Source organism: Molothrus ater, chromosome 2 (genome assembly GCF_012460135.2).
Source record: "Molothrus ater isolate BHLD 08-10-18 breed brown headed cowbird chromosome 2, BPBGC_Mater_1.1, whole genome shotgun sequence".
Lineage (NCBI taxonomy): Eukaryota > Metazoa > Chordata > Aves > Passeriformes > Icteridae > Molothrus > Molothrus ater.
In genome coordinates this window covers 59,749,248-59,764,086 of record NC_050479.2, presented here as the reverse complement: position 1 = coordinate 59,764,086, position 14,839 = coordinate 59,749,248, and the positions used below count along the sequence as shown (strand labels likewise).

The 14,839-nt window shown below is 42.3% G+C and overlaps 1 protein-coding gene across 6 annotated transcripts in view; it reads left to right on the top strand.

Annotated features, from left to right (window-relative positions):
- Positions 1-14,839, top strand: part of ELF1 (E74 like ETS transcription factor 1) — an 87,267-nt gene that overhangs the window by 8,818 nt on the left and 63,610 nt on the right. For 4 of the 6 annotated variants that reach the window (XM_036391235.2, XM_054514097.1, XM_054514096.1 and 1 more), the window contains exon 1: positions 12,633-12,713. The exons of 1 other annotated variant lie outside the window; for it this stretch is intronic. The gene's annotated coding sequence lies outside the window, so the exon portion shown is untranslated. Of the gene's footprint in view, positions 1-7,062; positions 7,121-12,632; positions 12,714-14,839 lie in introns of those variants that run through there. One more of the 6 variants, XM_054514095.1, reaches the window with a different exon arrangement.

Below are 14,839 nucleotides of genomic sequence, written 5' to 3'. Positions count from 1 at the left end.
AGTCGTACATGAGACTGTTACTGTATAAGCCCTTCATTGTGTTTACTAGGTAGGTGGTGTTTTTCTTCTTTTCCCAAATCTATACACATTAGTCAAAGAAAACTACTAATTTCATGTTTTCCTGAAGGGAAAAAAAAAAGTATTTTTAGAGAGAATCCCTTTCCTGTGGAGAATTTTTGCAAAATACTGTGTTCTTCACATACTTTGAGATTCAGACTAGGTTTCAGATCTCATGTCTTTGCCTCAACACCTATCAAGAATATTGCTTTTTAAAAAATTCTTTAAGCCTTTAGGTCTCCTGGATTCACACTTTCCTTGTTTCAGATTGACATCAAGACATGTAGCAGCATTAAGTGTAATTAGACACTGTGTAGTTTGTTGGAGTTTCTGGTTTATGATGTGGTGGATAACCATATCAACTCTCCCATCTTTTTTTGAAGTTGGAACATGTATGTTCAGATAAAAGTGTCTATTCTGTATATGTTATCATCAGACTGAGCAGTAGTCTTGCTATAAGTGTGTTCAATAGGCAGAAGTATTTGTGCAGGTGTCATTTAGGGGAGAAAATGCATAATTGTGGTTCTTTTGCATAGCACTGTGATCATCTTTGCAGGATGACTGCTTTTTAGCAGAGCAACCTATCCTAAATGGAAAGTATTAGGGAAACCATGGAATTGAGATACTGTGTTAAACTGGAGGACAGATGCGAGGGTGGCCTTATGAATGCTGTCACTGGTACTTTGCTGTTTGTGTGCTCCCACTTTCTTACTTATTGCATTTTCAAATCATGGCTTTCAGTTGGTTACTGAACTGGAGACAAGTAAAAATAAAAATTTGGAAGGGCTTTTTTTGGTTTCTTTTTTCACTGTTCTGGGGAGGAATCCCTTTTTTGGGATTACTTGTTTCATCTGCCAGAAAAATATTACTTACCATCTCCAGATAAGTAGGGAGGAAATTACAATTGTATGTGGATTCTGACTGGAACATGATCAGAGCTTGGGTGGCTTAAAAGCAGATGTCTCCAAGCTTTTGCTCTGGAGAGCCACCACAATCAAATTTTCCTATCTTTATTATAAAATGTATTTGAATGTTCATTTATATGCCTGAAGAATAGGGAATAGAGATGGAATGAAAGAAAATAAGGTAAAACAAATTAGAAAGGGAAAGAAGTAGAAAAAGGCAATCCAAACTGGCTTTCTCCTTCTAACTGGAAGAACATGAGCCAGGTAAATGAGACACAGAAGAAATTGAATAGTCCCACTGGTAAAGTTGTGGTAATTTAAACTCCTATTGAATAACTGGGAGCTAGATCAGTGCTTGCAGAAGAATGTTGGGTTTAATTCACTACCTGTAGTGAGACATTTACATCCCTCTCATCTAGCTTAGTGTGTGGATATTTGTTTACTAAAGGATTTTTTGGTGTCCTTTTTAAGAACAAAGTGTTACCTTTTGCCACATGTGAGGAAAATGGACTCAAATCTGAATGCTGCTACCAAATAACATTGAAGACCAGTTACCTGTAATTAGAGCTTAAATTTCTTTCCCCTTGTATCCTGAACATAGTGTGATCTAGTTTTGAGGAGATTAAGAGCATGAAGCATGGACAAGCAGTTTTTTCACCTAATTAATGATCAGATTTTCTAAGTGAATGGTAGCCATCAGTGAAGCACCAGAGCTTCTCCAGTTGGATATGACCAAGAGTTCAAACTCAAGACCTTCCAATTCCTTTTAGACAGTCTGGACTTACTTTGCTGTGCTTTACAAATTAGGAGGGAGGTACAGAAAGCTCCAGGTGATTCTGTGGGAAATCAGGTGTGGTTGTGATTGGTGAATCACAACTAGGTGAAGCTTGGGATTGGTGACAGTGATCAGACCTGAGGGGAAAGTAATGGGGAAAGTAAGTCAGTAGGGCCCCATCAGTGATGTGGAGAAAAAGAGTAAATGAATTAGCAGCCTGCCACCAGCTCTGTTTTATCACAGTAGTGATATTTTTTCTTTTTTCTCCAGAAGATTTCAACTCTTTGCACTTCTGGCATTTAATAAAAGTGAAAATAAATGGATGACAAGGAGATATCTTTTGGGGCTTTGCTTGCATGGCTAGTAGAAGTGTATTTCTGCTCTGCTCAGAGTCAGAGAGATGGTATGGATGAACAGGTGTCCAAAGTCAGGTTGGGTGGGGCTTTGAGCAACCTGATCTAGTGCAAGAAGTCCCTATCCATGGTGAATAAGATGGACTAGATGATCTTTGAAGGTCCCTTCCAACTCAAACTACTCTATGATTCTGTGATGTTGATGGCAGGGAGGAGCTTTGTAGCAAAACAAAATGTCAGTAGCCCTGTGGAGAAGGACTTGGGGGTTCCTGATGGATGAAAAGCTGGACATGAGCCAACAAGTGTGCACTTGCAGCCTGGAAGGTTGATCACATCCTGGGCTGTGGCAAAATCGGCGTGGCCAGCAGGATGAGGAGGTGATTCTCCCCCTCTGGAGATCCCAGCTGGAGTGCTGCATCCAGCTCTGGCATCCTCAGCAAAGAAAAAAGACAGGGACCTGTTGGAGCAGCTCCAGAGGAGGGCCATGAAGATGATCAGATGGCTGGAGCACCTCTCCTACAAAGTCAGGCTGGGAGAGCCTGGGAAAGAGAAGGCTCCAAGGAGACCTTATTGTGACTTACAGAAAGGAGGGATAGGGACTTTGTATGTCAGATAGTGACAAGAGGCAATGATTTTAAGCTAAAAGTGGGCCAACACAACTACTGAGTGATTATGCACCATTTTCCCCATTCCTCTGTTTTGCTTTGTCTATGTAGATTAACAGCTTTTTGCTGCATTAGCTCTGCCCTGCAGATCCTCAGGTCAGGTCTTCACCCTGCTCCTTCCTGCCTACAAGCATCAACTGTTCCCTGGGCACTGTACCTGTTGATTTGTACCCAAAGCAGGGTGCTCTCTCCTCTGTTTTCTCCCTATATGATCTCCAGCTGCCATAGCACCACAAAAATGCAAATCTTCATTTTCTGATGATGCAGATAGCATTTTTCCGGTGTGGTGAATTTTCCAATGTGTTGTATAATTTTGTTTCATAAATCCTGTACCTCCAAATCTGACTTTTGCTAGAATGGTGCACAAATAATATATTTGGGTAGCTTTGAAAACATTCACTGGATAATGTCATATACTTGAGTAGAAGGGGGAAATTTAGTATTAGGATATTAAGGAAAATTTGTATATTTTCAGAAAATTAGGTAGAATTAATGCACCTAACACTGTTACAATCACCTGGAACCACAACCCTGAGACAGATCGTTTAGGATCTTCTGGGGAAGCAGCAGCCTGCTGCATGCAAGTAAGGATTAGCAATAAAAGAATTAAAGCGTCCTTGTTTAGGGTAGGGGAGTTCATTTTTTCATGAAACAGAGTAGCAGGAAATAAGCTGATGCTAGCTTATGCAAAGCAGCAAGGGATCATAGCATAAAACCAACAGGCCTGAGGATGAGAGCAATTAATGAAAAAAAAACGCCAAAAAAGTAATTTTCTTTACTCTTTCTCCTTCCTCTGTGAGGTCATTGACTACTGTCATAAAAAAGGTTGTTTAATTATTGTTATTCTGAATATTAAAATTAAATTAGTTTGATGTTACTCTTCAATTACTCACACAGGAAGATGTCTGTGCTCTCAGTCACAAGTGGTATATTTTTGTCTGTTATGCAAAGCTGGAAAACATTTCTAATAAGTCTTGCTAAAAATGGGGAGCACTAAAAGGAAAAGTTCAAGAAATAAAATTAGTTACAGAGAAGCAGTAGATGAAACACTCTGAATTGAGGCTACTGTGCTGGAATGTGAACTCCTGTTCCTTGATGGTGGAGGGAGTTGAAATCACTCAGTTCTAGCGGGGTGTTTTTCAGAGCACAGGTATCTTTAAAGCTGATGGACCTTCAATAAATGCAGGACTAAATGGATTATAAGTTTAAACATATATATATTGAAATGCTAAAGAGACCAAATTGGACTGAAATAATAAGTATGAAATATATATAGTACTTTGAATGTAGCATTGAGAATATTAAGCCTTTATGACAGGTTATTTGGGGAGAATATTGAACTACTTCCATTAATAACAGAATGACCTCTGTCAGTAGAAAGCAGGAGGAAAATCACATGTGGGAAACTGTGCATGCCGTAATATCTTCTTGTTCTTTTAGCCTCTGCTTTCCAGTTTTGGTTTCAGGGCTCCCTAGACCACAGAACCAAGAAAGATGATTCCTGGGAGGCTTTTGGAAAACACATCATAGTAGCAGCAATTCTCTCTGGAGCTGAACCTCCGTGCCTGTTTAGGATATGTTTGACTGCTGTACCTTGTTTTTTATGGGCAAGTGACAATAGCAGAGGTGGTGGTTTGGTTTGTTGGACTGATCCACAGGATCTCAGTCCTACAGGATTTGCTGGTAGGACTGCTTGCCTGACTGAGGATGAGCATAGAGATGGAAACTGTTGTTTTTGTGACTTGAAATGTAGCTGAGAGATAAAAATGTTGGCCTTCCAGCAGCCAGTTCCCCTTCCCAGCAGCACTGAGCTCCTCAATACCCCTCCTTTTTGTGTCCTGCAGTCTTTTTTTTTTTCCCCTCTCTTCTCCATGATTTATGTATTCACCAATTGGTTAATGTAGCATGTATTTGGATAGGTAAGCCTGCTACTAAAAATATTATTTCCTGAACAAGCAAGTAACCAGGTTGTGTTTCTAGCTAACTGTTCTTTAATAGCCAGGTCTCAGCCTGAGTGAGTTGCAATGGAAAATTGATTAATTCACATGAGCTTACTTTTTTCATAATTTATTTTCTATCTCCTGCCTCTCCAAGTTACCACTTTTATCTTTCTCCATTAATTAGAGCAGCTGGAAGAGCAGTAATAAACACACTTTCCTTTCCTTTGTGTTCACATCCTGAGCAGTGCAGAAATACCCTTTTGCATTCTTGTAAGCATCTAAAATATTCATGGAACTCTAGCTCAACATTTTTCTAAAAATGATGTTTATCTGGATTTCCTTTAATTCCATGAATTTGGTCTACATCCATACAGGGAATCAGCACAAGTGTGTGAGGCAGCCAGTGTGGCCTGCATAAGGCGGCGGGATTGAAAGGATAAAAGAAATCGGAATAGCAGTAAATATTTTTTCATCTGACTGGAGCAGTAGAAAAACTTGCAGCAACCACCCTGACACGTGCATCTGTTGGGTGCTCTTTTTTGTTATTGTCTGAAATAAAATGTGGACCAAGAATTCCCTGGTACTTCTTTAAGACATCAGCAGTAATTTCCTGTAGTGCAGATGGCGTTCTGGGACTGCGCAGCCTCTGAAACCTAACTCTGTGGTCTTTAAAAGAAAATTAATTAAAAAAAAAAAAAGGCAGCTGCAGAAGTGCAGCTTTGGGTCCAGAACTGTCCAGCTAAGGGCGGTGCCTAGCTGTTCGTCCTCAAGAGAGGGTTTGATGGGGAACATGATGATCCCTCCCCCTCTGCTCCCACCCTGTAAAGAGGCCAAACAATAACAGCAATACTGACACCGCTGTGCTGTAACTTTGGCATGTGTCTGTGCACTGGTGTCTGGGTGTACCAAATACTTTGTCTGTGATTAATAGCATTCCTTGCATAGAAACTTCTGAAAATCTCAGCTTCATTCTTGATTTTTATACTGATAAATACAGACATTAAAAAATCCACTGTGGACACTGTTTTGGTTTTTTTTCTTCTTCCTAGTACGTGTTTATTATTCATGAATGTGTTGCAACACCCAGAAATGTAATGAATGACTCACAGAATGAGCAGAGGAAAAAAATACAGTTACAACTTTTTAATGAGGATTTCTTAGCCAAAGTGTCCCAGTTGAGAAACCCCTGTTGGACTATATAAAATTTGCCCAGTCCTCTGTTTTATGTTCTTTCTGGATGTATTTGCAACATAGTGTCACTTAGTATATATTTCTGTTCATTCACATACCCGATTTTTTCTCTTTCTTGTATCAGGGATTACAACATTTGGACATCAAAAAGAAAAGCTACAGAACAACATGTTTACAAATATTTCTGGATTTTGTGTTTGTGTGCATAAAAAGGAAAAGAGCAAAGGCCAAGTTTCCCACTACTGGTGTAGTAACATCTCTAATGGTTTCAGAGTAAGCTGATATTCTTCAAAAACTATCCTTGCAAAGATTCTGAAGCAAATACAACCATCCTGTTAATGCAGCATAACTCTGAAGGAGTATAATAGTGGGGGATCTGAAGCTTGTGGGATGATGTTGGGTGTGCTGTTCTACTTCAAGGATCAAAACTGACTTTCTTTCTGGAAAGAATGGTTCTTATCTTTGGAAAGTCTAGACTTTTCTTCCATTCACATGTTTTTGAATTTTATCAGTATTCATAAATTTTACTTCATGTCTTGTACCACCTTACCTTTGTGTCTTTCTTGCCCAACAGTGGGATGTCCAAATTTGCTTAAAACCTTTGAGTGCAAATGTGTAGAGATAGATAGGCAACCTAATACTTGTCTTTCAAACCAGCTGTACCAATAAGTGATCATTTCATTTGTAAAGTTCAGGATCTAGCATAATCTTACTGCAGTCAGGATTGTACAGATGTGAAAGGAATTTTCAGGACTGATACACATACTGTGTGAGAATTTGGAATAAAGACATGATATTGCTATGTCCTTGTTGGTTCTCTTGGGATATTTAGTAATTCAGTAACAAAAAAGAGTTCATTTTGACTTTGTTTGTTGCAAGTATGTTGTAGTGAGGTGTTCTGTATATAAAATAGTGTTGCCTTTACAAAGCAAAGCTGTACTTGGGCCTTATTAGAATTATACTGTTTTTTGCCTTGTTTCAGAAACAGGTTGTGCTTTTTCAAACAGTAAACTCTTCTAGATTAAAAAAAAAAGTAAATCCAGATAGAGTTAGCTCTTTGTTGGTATAAAATGCATTCCTCTGTCCATTTCCTTCTGATTAGTTGCCTTGTTTCTTATAGGCTGTGTGCTGGAACAGTTTCTGCAGATGGCATTCAAAGATGTAAGGAAAGTTGGCCTTTTTGTGGATCAGTTGAGTGACTCTGAATGAAGAACTGGAAATTAGCAAATTATAAGTGAGTTGGATTTTAGGATGCCAAAGCTTTAACTGTCTGTCTGAGAGTGCTTACCAATAGCATTAGGTGACACATGACAATTTTTCATTTTTCTCCTGGGAAAACCTGATAACATTGCATTGTATTTTGAAAATATTTGCAGATCATGGTTTAACTCTTCTCTCATGATTTTTGTGGGGTCTAAAGCTCACTGAGAAAAGTAGTATGGGGTATAAATTTGTCCTGTCTCTATTTTCGTTTCTTTGCGTGACTTGCCTTTGAGCTGTGGGTTTACAAGCGTGACTTCTGTCACACCTACTGGCAGGGGTATTTATAGGATGTTAAATAACTTTCAGTGCACTTTCTGAAACAAACAGGCAAGGAGTGTGCAGAGGGAGGACAGAATAAGAGCTAGCTCAGATCAGAAAGCCATGGGTTAAGCAGTATCTCTGTCCCTCCCCTCTGCCTGTAGCATTCCCAAGAAATGTAACTCTTTATTTTATTTTTTTTTAATTTTTTTTTTGTGACTGTTGTACAATCATGTGAATCTTAGGGTGAAAAATTTACCTGAGTGCAGGTCCAATGTAGTAGTTATTACTGCCACAGAGGGAGGTCTGATATCTTTGGCTGGCAGTGCTCATCACAGTCTGATCTAGTTCAAGAGCAGCCAGCATTCCCCATCCTCCCCAGTCAGCTTTCTGCCACAGTAAGGCATTTAAATGTTTCACTGGAAGATTTAACAGGTACGACATGGATCAGAACCAGTGCAAGGAGAGGATGGGAAGGGAAAAGTGTGGTTGGGGTTGGTAAAGAAGTGCTAGGGAGAAGTTGGAGCCTGTAGTTTCTGGCTGAGAGTGAATCAGAGATTATCCTGTGTCAGAGCTGTATCTACTACCTGGATTTTTGAAATTCTTTTCCTCTACAGCTTGCTTATCAGTGGAAAGGAGAACATACCCAGATTTTAAACCATTCTCAGAAATATTGAGAAGAAGTACTTCTCAGCAGAGGCAAACCTATAACAAAAGGAGGAAGGAAGGAAGGAACTTTGAAAGAGTGAGGAAAAGTAAATTGTCCTATAGATTTGCCATTGCTAGGATATGACCTAGGAATACCTTAGAGGTGATCCAAGAAGAGTTTGTGCAAGGTTGTACAAGGTCAGGGGTTTGTAGCTGTGTGGGATGTTGCTGTACTGCTGGCAAAGGCAGCATTTTGCCAAATCTGCCTTCAGTAGGAAACACTGGAGGCACAGTTGGAAGGACAAAATGGACGAGGGTCAAGCTGCCTGGTGCTTGATTGTGAATCCATTTAATTTCAGACACCTCTCTAGCCCTTCTGCTACCAAGGAATCATTTCTGGACTTCTGCTACCATAGACTTGGGAAATACTCCCTTGTATATTTTGAAAGATGACATTTACTATCTGAAGGATTCCAGTTAAACACAGATGGCCAGGATACCTTCCCTCTCAACTTTTGAGAAGTATAGTGGCCTTTTAATATGCATTTTGTTTACTATCACCTTTCCTTTCCAACAATTCAACTGAAGTTCAGAAGATGAGCACAGTGTAAAAGTAGACTGTATTTTCTCAAATTCATTGTGCTCTGCTTTCACAGTATGCTCTAAAATATCATGGAATCCTGCCTTTAAATTGGAAATTAAGAACTGATAGCTGCATGGGCTGCTCTCCAGGTGTCATCCACATTTCTTCTCTGAGATTCTTTTCTATTGAAATCTCTGAAAATGCAGGTTTGTAGATGGCAAGCAGTTGTCTTAAAAAATATCAGAAGTGTATTGCCTGAATTTGTGATTAAGTTTTTAAGTAACACAATGGTACAAATTTGTCTGTGCCTAAAGTCCTCCTTCCTTTGGGCATAGGAGTAAGCTAACTTATAATCTGATGCAATTCTCCACGTGTAAATATTTAGGTCATTATGCATCTGGCAGCATTAGAAACCCACAACAGTGTCAGCCTGTGTTGTATGTGGCATCTACCCCCACGGAAGGTGCCAGCCCACAAACCAAAGTACCAGGGCAGTAACACTGTGATAGATGTGTATCATATTTATTGGATTAAAATGTGATAGCACCGCTACTAGTGAGTGTTTCTTGGTGTTGTGCACAAGGAGAAAAGAAGATGCAGGAGTTTGGGTGTTAAGAGTTGGGTGGAAGCTGGTTCAAGTGTTGTCCTTCCATACACAGTTGAGCATATTGGGCATATCCATTGCTCAGGTGTTCTTTGGGGCTGTGCTTGTGAATGGAATTGTTGGAGTTTTTCCTTCCCTTCCAGAGACGCCTGAGATGAACTATTTTGCAAAGCTTGAGATACTGGGATCCTACAAAAACAAATTCAAAGCAGAAGCTTCTTAAATCCAGTCTTGAGACAGAGTTTGATGAAGCCCCAAGTCTGTATGAGTTGATCTATGAGCCTGAGCTGGGAGCAGGGTGGTGGGATCTCCTCTTGCAAGAGTGGAAAGGAGTTAGAGCATCTTGAGCTGCATTAGGAGTGATACCACAGGGTGCCACATAAATGGGGGCTTGCTAAGGCTTCTCATGTGGTGAACTTGTGTATAATGTAGCAGAAAAAAAAAACAAACTAAGAGATTTGGATCTAAATTTTCTGCTCCCTTTCCTTCATCAGAACAGTATTTTCTCCTCCCCAACCCCCTTCCAAAACCAAAAGCTGAACACAGTCACAAACCTTTCTTTTGGCTTGTGTTTATGAGACAAAATGGTATGCCTTTCAGGTGGTGTGTCCTCTCATGGTTTCAGTTTCCGGCTGCCCCTTGTGCAGACAGCTGCTTTGCTCTGCTCCTGTGCCTCCTGGTAGCCCATCTCATCCCACCCTTGCAGACCTGTAGCTTTCAAAGCCACTTGTGGAGAGGGAGGCGATTACCAAAGCAGGGTGTGAAAAGAGAAGCAGCTTGCTTGGGTTCTCACTTGAGGCCCGCAGAAGTGAGAGCCACATCCAGGTCTCTGCCAGTCCAAGCCTGCTGGGCTGCACTGCTCCCCTTGGAGCACATGATTTGGCATGTGTTTCTCTAGGAGCTGGGGCCAACAGCAATGTGAAAATTGTACTTTGCATTATTTATTTATTTATTTATTTATTTATTTGTGCAGCCTTAACTTTTCTGCTGGTGGGCTCCACCCTCTGCCACGCTGTGTGACTGCACAAATATTTGCTCTGGGAAACAGTGGGGGGAGTAGCTCAGTGCAAGGAATATGAGGCTGGGATGGAGTGGAGGGCTAAAGCTGTTTAAATTGGCTTAAGCTGTGCTGTTGGTCAGTGTCTAGCTATGTCTTTTGGGCAAATGGTGATCTAAGTTTCGTGGAAATACTCATCCCAGCAATGGGCAAGATCACTTCTTCAAGCCAAAATTATAATTAGCAAGAAACCTGATACAGTTCCAGGGATGAACATCCACCTTCATTCTCTTTTGCTAAACATGTTTACATTTTACATATGCTTTTTAAAAAAATACTGCTTCCAGATTTAGCTTAGAAACAGCAAAATGTTTGGATATCTTGTGCTAATACATCACTACAAAATGATTTTTCAATTTAGTTGACTGCTTGGATAAGAATGTGTTGTTCTTTCCTCTCTAAAACATAACTATTAGACTTTCTTTAATTATTAAAGTGGTGCTCTCCCTGTGCCAATGTTACAGTTCCTTGTAACCGCTGTGCACCTGGGTCAGATTTCTTCCCTCCGTGCCCCATGATTTACAAAGGGTTTTGCAGCACAAGAAACAAATGCTTTTAGATGTAAGATTGGATTAGACTTAAGTTGTTGGAGAGAAGGAATATACATCTGTTGTGAGAGGTGGAAAATATATAGTAACTAAAATAATGACACAGTGTTTTCTCCTCATGGACTTTTTTCAACTGAGAAATACAAATTAAGTCATATTTTGATAAAGAGCTGTAGTGAAGATATTTTAGTACTGACTTAATTGATACTTTTAATCAGTAAGTCATAAAAAGTGTGCTGCTGCTTCTTTTTTCAGATCTTTCACTAAAGCAGGCTGCAAAAATAGGATAATAAACTACGTCTAATAAAGTCATACATGGGTAACTACCCTTTAAACAATAAAACTACCCTTTAAACAATAAACTGAGACCCAATTTTGCTTTTAAGTGCCATACAGGTGTCATAAGGACTCAATTACTTGGAATTAACCCCAAAATTTTCTTCTTGGCAATTAAGCATAACCAGTAATTGGAGATATTAATGTCCATAAAACTATGGGTTTTATGCAGCACAAAACTTGTGGGACTACTGGTTAATTATTACTGTGAGTGTTAATGACAGCTGTCCTGAAATACGTTTGAATTTATCTCAATGTGTTTGCTAGAAGTAGCTTCAGGTTTTTCTTACTCTCATCTTCCCTGCTAATTGCCAGGCTGCTCCTGCTGTTTCCTCACCTCCCAGCTCCTTGCCATGCCGTTGCACCCTCTCTGGTGGCTGTGTGGTTTGGGTCCCTGTGCCACGCCTTCTCTTATGGCCAGTGCACTGCTTTGGACTCTGCCTTTCTGGGAATTTGTGGGAAACCAGTGCACATGCCAGCCACAAACAGAGCATGAGCTTACCCTTCCTACAGAAACAAGGTAGAAGTAGCTCTGTCCTCACCGTCTGTGCCATGTTTTTAAAATTACACCTCTGTCAGACCTTTCAGTGTGCCCTATGCTATCACAGAGCCTGTCCCAAGCACCTACACTGCTGAGGGCTAGGCGTCTTCCAGTGTTGTTTACTAGGCACGAGGCTTTGTTTAAAGAGCATGAAGAGCGTATCAGAAATTTACTGGGAATCCCAGGAACCCTGGCTCTGGCATTGGCTGTCTGTCCCTGTTCCATTGGATACTGCACTTTAACTCAATTTCCCCAAGCATTTTGGCCTTCCAAAGTTTCGCTCTTTTTCACGAGTCAGCCAGTTTGGTGTGAGCAAGATGATATTGGTTGAAAAGATGAGATGTTCCTCAGAAACGTGTTTGTTCATTTAATTTAGGATGAGAGAACACAGTCTTAGAGAACGTGCCAGGGGAGGTTTGGGTTGGAGGTTAGGAAGAATTTCATCACAGAAAGGGTGGGTAGACATTGGAATGGGCTGCTCAAGGAGGTGACAGAGTCACCGTCCCTGGAGGTGGCACTTGGTGCCATGGTCTAGTTGACAGGCGGGTTTTTGGTCATGGGTCAGACACGATGATCTCAGAGGTCTTTTCCAACCTAATTGACTCTGTCAATTATTACTCGTGGGGGGGTGCGGGGCGGGATGTTCCGTAAGGATCGGCGGCAGCGGCGGGGATCCGGGCGGGCGCGGGACGGCGCGGCTCGGGCACTCCCCGCACACGAGGGAGCCGGGCCGAGCGGAGCCCGGGCGGGTCACGAGGCCGCCGCCGGCCCGTCCCCCCCCGCGCCCCGCCGCCACCTGCGGGCCGGGCCCGGCGGAGCGCCGGCCGCCGCCCCGGGGCGTGTCGTGTCGTTCCGAGCCGAGCCGCCCGGCCCCGCGGTGAGTCACCGTCCGGGGCCCGGGCACAACTTCCCCCTCTCGACAGGAGCCATTTTAGCTGCACGACGCTGCGGGGAGGCCGGGGCGGCGCCGCGGGCCCCGCGGCCGGGCGGTACGTGCTGCCCGGGCAGCGAGAGTCGGGCGGGAGGGCCGGGGGGACGCGGCGCCCCGGGCTGCGGGCGGCGGCTGCCGCTGCTGCCTCGACGGGCGGCCGCGCCCGGGGCAGCGCTCCGCAGCCGTCGGGAGAAACTGCGGGGAAGAGGGAACTTCTGGAAAAGCGCAGCAGCAGGGAAAAGCGAAATATAAATTGGGCCGTGAGTAAAGGGGCGTCTCGGGGCAGCGGCGCCGTGAGCTGCCTGAAGCTGTGCCTGTTACTGCGGGCAAAGGGCACCGCGGCTGTGCTTCTCTGAGCAGCGCACAAGTGTGACAGCTGGCTTGTAATGCTGCTGCGTTTTATACTTTTGTCTCCTTTTCAGCGTGCGGGGGTGCCAGGCTGGCTGCCGGTCGGAGCCCTCCAGCCGCCGCTCAGCGGGCTGTAAAATTCACGTATTTTATTTATTCTGAAGCTGTATGTGCCTGGACTCGGCTAGCATGGAGCAGGGCACGGTCCAGAGCGATTCGGGCAAAGTGTTGGCTATCAGCGCTGCGGCTTTGAACACCTCCGTTCCGCTGCTGTTCGCCCGGTGTGGTCCGTGGTGACTTTAAAATGGCAGGTTTAAAATATAATTTCGAGGACAGATCATTCTCTGCGCCCTTAAATTGAAGTTCTCTGTCTGCCGAAACAGAGCCATTAACGGCAGCCGCCGCGGTGTCGTTTCAAAATAGAAGGAGTTAAGTTGTTATGCGGGCAGGTACTCACCTTTTCCTGAAAATTATTAAGAAATGGAAGTTATGGTGATGGTGTACATGGCAGACCAATTAGAAAATAGGTTTAGTGGTAGTTGTAATGAGAGAAGAAAATCTTGGAGGTAATTGTGGTGCGTCAAATTGCTTCTTAAACTTTCAGTGGATGAAAACCACCTTGATTCTCCTAATTATGTACTTCTGGACCCTAGCAAAGTTTTTGAAAAAGAATCTCTGTTTCCACATTTGTTGAACGAAAACATTATTGAGAAGTTTTGTCTGAGTGTATAACTTTGGACCATATATTTCCGTCTGTCACTTGAGAAATCCAATTTGATATCTTCTTACTGAAAATTAAATGACGGGGCACTTGAGCTGTTGTACACAAGGGAATACTTTCCAGGTTCATTTACTGTCTAGAGCCTGTATCTGGGAAGTATAATTGAGTCTTGCTTAGTACTGTGATCAGTTGCAGAGGAGGGAGAGAGAGGGAGGCAACCATTAAGTAAATGGTCATGTTTTGGGTGAGGCTGTCTCTTGTCTTCAGCCTTCCGAGTGTTCAGCCGTATCTTCCTTTGGCATCTTACAGTACAATGTGTTTTCACTATATTTTCATTTTACATTTTGTTTTTTTTTTCTTTCTGAAAGCAGCAAGTTTTGCAACTGTTTGGGGGATTTATTTGGCGCATCGTTACATGTTGAAAAATCACAGATAAAATTACAGAGGAGCTACTTGAAAAAAAAAGAGTTAGTAATAGAAGTTTTTTCTGAAAAATTCTTAAATATATTTGCATCTCTCCTTTTATCATCATGACTTTCATTTTCAGATCCTAGGGCTCTCTGCTTGCAACTGGTAGAACATGACCGTCCCTTTCCTTATCTCTTTTCTCCCCTTCTTTCTTTTGCATCAGACCCTATTGAGACATCCAACCCTAAAAACTTGAGGTTTTAAGTTTTTCTTTTTAAGTCATCTCCCAAGCTGCACCTGCTTATCTTGGGAAGAAGGCTTTTTGTTTTCTAAAGGGTAAGTGGCCGCTGCTACTTTCTCTTGATCAGGGCTTCACAGAGGAGCAGTTCCTCTTTAAAGGCAAGAGCTGCCATGTTCATTCTCTTTTGCTGCTGTACAAGGACTTTGCCAGGGCTACAGACACATCTGTGGTACAGTGGTGGAGCTAGGAAAAAGTGATTTGAAAGTCCTCCCAAGACTTAGGGATGACAGCTTGGACAGATCTAGAAGGCAGAGAAGTGGATTAGAAGGTACAGAGAAATGGTGTTAGTTTTTGTATAGCTGAAGCATGTGTTTGTCTCAAAAAAAAGAAAAAAATTCCCACCTTTCCCCCCACACACCCCCCCAAGGCAGGGATCTTTCAGTTTGAATTGTTTGTGATTTTTGAG